Source organism: Limulus polyphemus, unplaced genomic scaffold (genome assembly GCF_000517525.1).
Source record: "Limulus polyphemus unplaced genomic scaffold, Limulus_polyphemus-2.1.2 Scaffold3248, whole genome shotgun sequence".
NCBI lineage: Eukaryota > Metazoa > Arthropoda > Merostomata > Xiphosura > Limulidae > Limulus > Limulus polyphemus.
This window is the reverse complement of record NW_013668858.1, coordinates 97,797-106,759: the sequence shown is the minus strand read 5'-3', so window position 1 is coordinate 106,759 and position 8,963 is coordinate 97,797. Positions and strand designations below refer to the sequence as shown.

Here is an 8,963-nt window from a genome sequence, read left to right as displayed (position 1 = left end):
TTTTACTAATATACAAATAGGTGACCAGATTTTTACTAATATACAAATAGGTGACCAGATATTTATTAATATATAAATAGGTGTCGATATATTTACTAAGATACAAATAGGTAACCAGATCTTTACTAATATACAAATAGGTAACCAGATCTTTCCTAATATATAAAATGGTGACCAGATCTTTACTAATATACAAATAGGTGACCAGATCTTTACTGATATAGAAATAGGTGACCAGATCTTTACTGATATATAAACAGCTCACCATATATTTACTAAAATACAGATAGGTGACTAGATCTTTACTAATATATAAATAAGTTATCAGATCTTTACTAATATATAAATAGGTGACCAGATCTTTACTAATATACAAATAGGTGACCAGATCTTTACTAATATATAAATAAGTAACCAGATCTTTACTAATATATAAATAAGTAACCAGATCTTTACTAATATACAAATAGGTGAACATATCTTTACTAATATATAAATAGGTGACCAGATCTCTACTAATATATTAATAAGTAACTGGATATTTACTAATATACAAATAGGTGACCAGACCTTTACTAATCTGTAAATAGGTGACCAGATATTTGCTAATATACAAATAGGTGACCAGACCTTTACTAATATACAAATAGGTGACCAGACCTTTACTAATCTATAAATAGGTGACCAGATCTTTACTAATCTATAAATAGGTGACCAGACCTTTACTAATCTATAAATAGGTGACCAGATATTTGCTAATATACAAATAGGTGACCAGACCTTTACTAATCTATAAATAGGTGACCAGATATTTGCTAATATACAAATAGGTGACCAGATCTTTAATAATATATAAATTGAAAATATGTTTTAAAGTAAAGCTGGAATATAACTAACGGCTATGTGGCATGTGTTGGAGAATTTTAAATTCAAATCGCAGACTGAAATTTGTTGAATGATTATTTGTTGCCTAAACTAATGTTTACTCTTCCGAAGAATGTTCAAGAAATTGAATTGATCCGAAACATTCATGCTTCAATTGTTTTTTGGCTACCATAAAACTGGGAAAATATAGAAATTCTCTTCGAAGATGTGTTTATATATTCAAATATAACTTGCATCTGTAAGCCCTGTGGGCAAAGCAAGGTTACAAAATGTTATTTGTTCTGTATATTCACTACTATGTCAGAAAGGTGTGTATTTTAATGTATTCTAGAAAAACATATAGTTCTATATAATGAACCATTTCTGTTTATTAATGTCTTCTAGAAGAACATTTCGTTTTATATAATGAACCATTTCTATTTATTAATGTGTTCTAGAAGAACATATCGTTCTATATAATGAACCATTTCTATTTATTAATGTGTTCTAGAAGAACATATCGTTCTATATAATGAACCATTTCTGTTTATTAATGTCTTCTAGAAGAACATGTAGTTTTATATAATGAACCATTTCTATTTATTAATGTCTTCTAGAAGAACATGTAGTTTTATATAATGAACCATTTCTATTTATTAATGTGTTCTAGAAGAACTTTCTGTTTTATATAATGAACCATCTCTTTTTATTAATGTGTTCTAAAAGAACATATCTTTCTATATAATGAACCATTTCGTTTTGCTAATATCTACTGGAAGAACTTCCTGTTTTATATAATCAAGCGTTTCTTTTTTTTTAATATCTCCATGTAGAACGTGTTATTATACGTATTCCCTTTTGGTTGTATGTCTTGGAAGAATATATTGTTCTAGATAATTCAGACATTCTATTGTTTTCGTATATGTCAAAAAACGCTTTAAAACCTTTCTTACACTGACTGAATGGAGCAACCAATACAAGGGCTGTACCACTTATCGATTCAAATGCGCTATAGTCAGGAAGGTTAATGATTTATTTTACTTTTTCGCCCATACTGCACTTGGTGAATACGAACTATTGGTGTACAATCGGTGACGAAACAATGAACTTGTGCTTTATCTGAAGCAATAAACAGAAGGGTACGTTGTGCTTTATCTAAAACAATGAATAAACAGGTAAGTTGCCCTTCAGAGGAAACAATAAATAAACAGGTAAATTGTACTTCACATGAAGCAATGAACAAACAGGCAAGTTGCACTTCACAGGAAACAATGGACAGGCAGGTAAGTTGTACTTCACAGGAAACAATGAACAAACAGATAAGTTGCCCTTCAGAGGAAACAATGAATAAACAGGTAAATTGTACTTCACAGGAAACAATGAACAAACAGGTAAGTTGCCCTTCACAGGAAACAATGAACAGACAGGTAAGTTGCACTTCACAGGAAACAATGAACAAACAGGTAAGTTGTACTTTACATGAAACAATGAACAAACAGGTAAGTTGTACTTCACATTAAGCAATGAATAAACAGTTAAGTTGTACTTTACCTAAAACAATGAACAGACAGTTAAGTTGTACGTCACATAAAGCAATGAATAAACAGTTAAGCTGTACTTTACCTAAAACAATGAACAGACAGGTAAGTTGTACTTTACATGAAACAATGAACAGATAGGTAAGTTGTACTTTACCTAAAACAATGAACAGACAGGTAAGTTGTACTTTACATGAAACAATGAACAAACAAGTAAGTTGTACTTCATCGTTTACTATTAGTGCATATAATATATATATATTTATGCACACATTATGTAAGCTGACTTACGTATATATGCACCGTATAAAATACGTTCGTGTTCTCAGTAAAACCATCTTATCGTTAGAAAGGTGAGCAGAGATGCACGACATACGTAGTATTTATCTCTTTTATTCACATTCTTGGTAGAAAGGCTCGCTTAAAAACAATACATTTATTGAAGTCTACTTGACCTGTTCCCTAGTGGGTTCAGCGGGAACTTTCCGGATTAAAATGTAAAAATTCGAGAGTCTATTACCCGCAGTGGACACCCTATTGTACTAAAAAGCAAACAATCAAAACCACTTGGCCTATTATACCCTAGAAGTTAAAGCTCTTACAAATGTGAAAGCAATTACACAGGCCTGCGATGATTTTATTGTCTTGAAATATTTACATGTTTTACAGTAGTTCCTGTACGCTGAATCCGAAATTGTTTACATGTTTTACAGTAGTTCCTGTACGCTGAATCCGAAATTGTTTACATGTTCTACAGTAATTCCTGTACGCTGAATCCGAAAATGATATCCATCTTTCTCCATCACGTACAGATTTTTGACAAAACGTCATAATGCAATACATAAAAGAAAGATCACAATAAGTAGTTCTGAGACTAAAAGACGTAGATTTCAGGATGAATGAGGTTGCATATTCGTTTGACATCAAGGTTCTTCCCTTTTCTTCAGTTTGTTTGTATTTTTGCTAAGAAACATAATAATAAAAAATGTTCATTGCGGTGACCGAAAAAAATATTTTGATCTAAGTAACAGTTTTTTTTCTTCCCGATTTGTAAATTTCCTTACGTGATATAAAAAAAAATTAATATTAATTTCAAAGTTTGCGTAGCTGAATTATGGAAAATCCGTTATTAAAACCAAAACAACTTTTATGGAGTTTAAATTCGCAGGCCTTTGTTGTTTATTTATGTTATACGAAGAACCATCATTATTGAAACTAAGGTTATGCTGCAAACTGTGGAAAACGGCCAAATATTCTGAAATCGTTATAGCAAAGCACAAGCAACAAGTCTTAACAAAAATGAAGTGTGATAAAGTGTGCGTAGTATATTTATTATTCATTACAGAATTGTAAAATGGAGTTGGTATGGTCATGCTTATAATGTTTGCTAAGCGAGTCGGCACTCTCAGAAAATCAGATACTCAGTTCTAAAGCTAACTTTCTGCCTCAAATAAACGGTAATTAAAAAAACGGAAACTTAGAGCGTATAGCTAATTCAAGTTGCTTAATTAGTGATGTTAGCATTAAAATCTTAACACTAAAAATACTTTCGTCTATTATAGAGTTTGTTCCAATGCAACTGCTGTGCATTATTCAAATACGTTCCCTCTCATTGTTTTCTCAACAATGATTCGGACTGTATAATAATAATACCATAAGTCTGGGATTACATTAAGGAACTTAGCAATCCCATTTGTGAAGGTAGGTCGTTATTGCTAAAGCAGTTAATCCTTTAATTGTGTTATTTTTGCTATTCGGTATACAGTTCGAATGTGTAAACACACACACTCAAATACGTAGATACATATATGACAAAAACCTTGCAAATGGGTTAGGTTTATTACGACCAATCATGTTTCGACGGGTTGATTCGAATAAATAAATAAACACCTATATTTTCCAAATTGTTAAAAACTGCAGATATTCTTATAACTCTGTTGTTAGGACTATTGGTTTTTCATTAGTTCCCCCGTTTTGGCATTTAAACCGTAACTTTTATTATGCTAAATACCTTATGAAGTTTTTATTTTAAGTATTGTAATCCAACGTTAAATATTCGAGTTTTTATCATGCTGTATTCTCGAATTTCTAGCGTTACATACGTTTCGGTTTCTCTTTATTGAAAGTTTGATGTTGGCTTCACTCTATGACTTATTTTCTGCATAGATCTCAATATATTACCATATTTTACAAAATTCTTATAAAATCCACAAGGAGATTCTATGTTTTGTAACTTAATTCCCCCCTTAAGAGTTTTTTTTCGTACGGTTAAAACTTGCTTAGAACCCAACCGCTTCCACAAGGTATTTTAATACTAGTAATAAATGACCTCATAACACCAAATTTGCTATTTTTCTTTAACTGGACATCAACGTTTCGTATATTGGCTCTCTGTACTACCAGTCAAGGTCTGTGTTTTAGTGGAACCCTCCTGAAGAAGCTGTATTTGGTTGTCCAAATAAAACAAAAAACAAATCTGGTGTTATAAGGTTGTTTATTACCAGTGTTAAGATGTCTTTTATACCCCAATATGAGCTACAGAAATTTGATAATGAGTTTCACAAGATGTAGTTTGGAGTTTGTTTATTTTCTTTCCTGGCTTTATGCTGTTCCCATTAAAAACGAAATAATTTACATTGACAAATAAACTTACATAAAGTACATGCAGTTATGAGAGATTTAATTTGAAATTCGCTGGCTTCTTAGCTATTGGTTGTCTGAAATTTGTTTTTCTCAGCTATTGATTGCCTGCAATTCGTTTGCTTCTCAGCTATTGGTTGCCTGCAATTCGCTTGCTTCTCAGCTATTGGTTTTACCTGAAATTCGCTTCTTTTTCAGCTATTGGTTGCTTGGAATTCGCTTGCTTCTCAGCTATTGGTTTTACCTGAAATTCGCTTGCTTTTCAGCTGTTGGTTACTTGGAATTCGCTTGGTTCTCAGCTATTGATTGCTTGAAATTCGTTTGCTTCTTAGCTATTGTTTGGCTAAAATATGCTTGCTTCTTAGCTTTTGATTGCCTTAAATGTGCTTACTTTTTAGATATTGGTTGCCTATAAGGACAGAAAGATTATTTGGCAAATAACAAGAGAAACGTACTAAGAACACAACCTGTTTTTACGAGGTTTAGTATTGGCTTCACTGATTTCCTCCCTTTAGTTGTTTTAAAGAATAAGATGACTTGACGACTTTAGTAAAATCTACTAGTCAAAGAGATGGTCTTTGGTAGCAACGCTCTTGCTAGACAGGAACTCTTTCATATGTATTTGAATTTCGGAGAAAATGTTATTTGTATTCCATCGTCTTTCATGACTACATCTCTGGATTTATCGGACTCTACTAACCATGTTTCATATCAAATTATAAACATATTTCTTGTATATTCTTATAAAATGACCATTCTGTGTAGACACCCAAAATACAATAATAATTGTTTTATATATCTTTTATTATGATTTGTTCTCTGTATTGTTAACATTGGAAATGAAAATAACGTAGATGAAACATTTACGTATTTAGTTTGCTAAATCATTAGAGAAGTTCATCGACTGAGCATAAATAGGGCGGAGTCAGACGCCTTTCTCTCAGTTGCCTATCACTCACTCAGTTGGGCACTTCGCCTCGCCCCACACACAGTCAAAACAAAGTCCAATCTTCTTATTCGCATCATACCCACGACATAATCAAATTCTACAGTTTTTTTTAATATTTTAAATTCTAGTTATGTAAACATAAATTCTTATATATTTTTAGAAAATCATTTGAAACGCTGGCTGCTTCCAGTTCAAGTCCGAAAGTGCAAAAAAAATCACCCAAACAGTTTCTGCACCATTTGTGGAAAATATGCTACAGTTTCACAAAGGACAAACATCACACATAAGGTAAATATAGCTTACTACCACTATTTTGCACATCTGGCTTGACACAGTTATTAAAAAAAAGAGGATAAGTATGCCACTTGCAGTTCCCATTATATGGTGTGAGCCTAAAGATAATCTAAATTACCATTATTTTTTCATGACTAATGTTTCTGGCAAAACTAAACAATACATTGAATACCCAGATACTGCACATGAAACCAATACCTCATGGAGATGGTGTCACATTCATCAGCGAATTGGCTAACAAAAGAGTTATCCTGTGAAGAAGACAATGAATCCTCTTCATGTAGTAATTCTATTCCTGTGGCACATCAACATAAACTGCCTGATCTGATCACACAAGAAAAGCTAATAATCTGATTCATGACTTGTCTCTATCAAAGCAGCAAGGAGTACTTCTTGGTTCTCATTTACAGCAATAGAAGTTATTATCTCCAGGAGCAAGAATTGCAATTTACTGAAGTTGCCATCAAATTCTTGCTTCTCATTACAGCATGCAAGATACTTTGTGTTTCTACACAAATGTTGCTGCACTAATAAAAGAATTATGTATTGAACGTCATCCTCAAGAATAGAGATTTTCTATCGACTCATCTAAAGCTAGTCTGAAAGCTGTACTTTTGCACAATGGAAACACTAAGCCATCGATTCCTGTTGCTCATGCTGTGAACATGAAAGAAACTTACTAAAGCATGCAGATTATACTTTAGATCATCAAATATGATCACCATAGGTGGAACATGTGTGGTGATCAAAAAGTTAATGCACTCCTGCTGGGCTTGCAGAGTGAGTATAAGAATATTTTGAATGAAACTATCATAACTCGAAAAGTAGAGGCGATTAGTAATTTTCAACATGATTTTTAGAATCAGTATTGCCAAATTACCTGGAAACAGCTGCATTTTTTCTAGTAGCAGAGAAAAAAAAAATGTTGCCCGGTGTTATTGAAAAGCCCAGAGGGACTAGATATAGAATCAAGTATTAAAAAATATAATAGACATGACGTGTAATGTCAAGTAAATTAATTATTACCGACTATTGTTACTTTTATCATAAAAATAAGATAACGTTATTGTTAGAGGTTTTAATACACAGAACAACAATACCGATGAACATTGTTGTTGCTTTTAGTATCGTTACTCCTAACGTAAGATGTGATAATTATGGACAACGAAGTGATTATGGGCACAATCTATTATATGTTTATTTATAGTCAATTTAAAAAAAAACTATTGGTTGGATTATCCCAGTATTTCAATGATATTAACTTTAGTGTATAAGCTTACATTAGATTCATAGATAAAACAGTTTGCCTTGTATCTGATATTTATATCACATGTATAAATCCCCTTCCAAATTTTTAGTGCCTAATAGATGTTTTAGTTCAATTCTATCAATTATGTGATATCAGGCATGATAATTTTGTAAACGTTTGTGATTTTTTTATATGCCTCAGTGTTCGGTTATAGGTAATTTTTATATTAGTCTGTATCCACCCCCATTTTGTATGTTATACTGTTCTCATGTTATCCAGTTTGGCTACAATATTAGTCCACAATTGAGCCGTCTATTTACCATTTGTTTTTACTCTTCAAGCTATAGCTGGAGAATAGAAAGCCATTGATGTGTCGCCGTTTTGAAAAATTTGTTCGTAATCACCACGTTTTTACTGCACATTTAAATTCATAGACAAATGCAACATTAAGTCGTTTTAAGAAAATTCTTGAATAAATCCTGTTAAGACTTACCAAATTGTATTTATCTAGGCTCGTCGATTGTGATAGCGTTCTCGAGTAGGCCTAGCCTGACCTAACAAGATTTTCTTGTATTGAGTGCCGGTTCTTGAACGTATATGTCTGCGTTATGAGAGTTAGATAGAAAAGATTGGTTCCTACACATGATTCGCTTCCTGTTGAAATATTAACAAAAGTGTTAGTGCAGTATAGAACCAATCAAATAAACATGAATGGTAACTTTTTCCAATTATTGGCGTTTATGTATCAAAATAAGAATCTCCCACTTTTGCGATCGAGGTATGTATATATTTCATAATGTTAAAAATAAGATTTCACTATAAAACAACGTATAACTTTATAAGAAATTCACCATTAGTATTTCCTCCTGTGGTACAACGAAAAGTTTATGAACTTAATTCGGGGTTCGATTTCACGCGGTGGACACATCGGATAGCCCAATGTATCTATGCTCTAAAAAGACAATACGAGTAAAATCGGACATAGTTATTACACATTTAGTTATTTAGCACTAAACATTTAACAAGTAATCAATCTTCCTTTATAAAAAATATAGAAATGTTGAAATAACTTTATACTTAGATTCAGAATAGCGCGCATTGTCGAGTTTATGTTGAAATCTCAAACTGATTGACCGATTTTTAAAATCTACATTCCCCGGTGGGACAACGGTAATTCTTTGGACTTTGAACGCTACAGTCCGAGGTTCGATTCTCCGCGGTAGACACAGCATATAATCCAATGTGGCTTTGTTCAGGAACTAACAAATTAAACTCTACATACAAACACTTGAAAATTATTTTTTTTTAATTAACATCGATATGAAAGCCTCACTCTTACGTCATAATATCTATACAAAAAATAAACGCGTTGAAATAATCATATGCTTCATTCCAGAACGGCCCGGCATAGCCAGGTGGATAAGGCGCT

The 8,963-nt window shown here is 32.3% G+C and overlaps 1 protein-coding gene across 2 annotated transcripts in view; it reads left to right on the top strand.

Moving 5' to 3' along the window:
* Positions 1 to 8,963, top strand: part of LOC106468983 (leucine-rich repeat-containing protein 4C-like) — a 25,336-nt gene that overhangs the window by 2,605 nt on the left and 13,768 nt on the right. The window contains exon 1 of one of the 2 annotated variants that reach the window (XM_022397380.1): positions 6,266 to 6,279. The exons of the other annotated variant lie outside the window; for it this stretch is intronic. The gene's annotated coding sequence lies outside the window, so the exon portion shown is untranslated. Of the gene's footprint in view, positions 1 to 6,265; positions 6,280 to 8,963 lie in introns of those variants that run through there. 2 annotated transcript variants of the gene reach the window in all.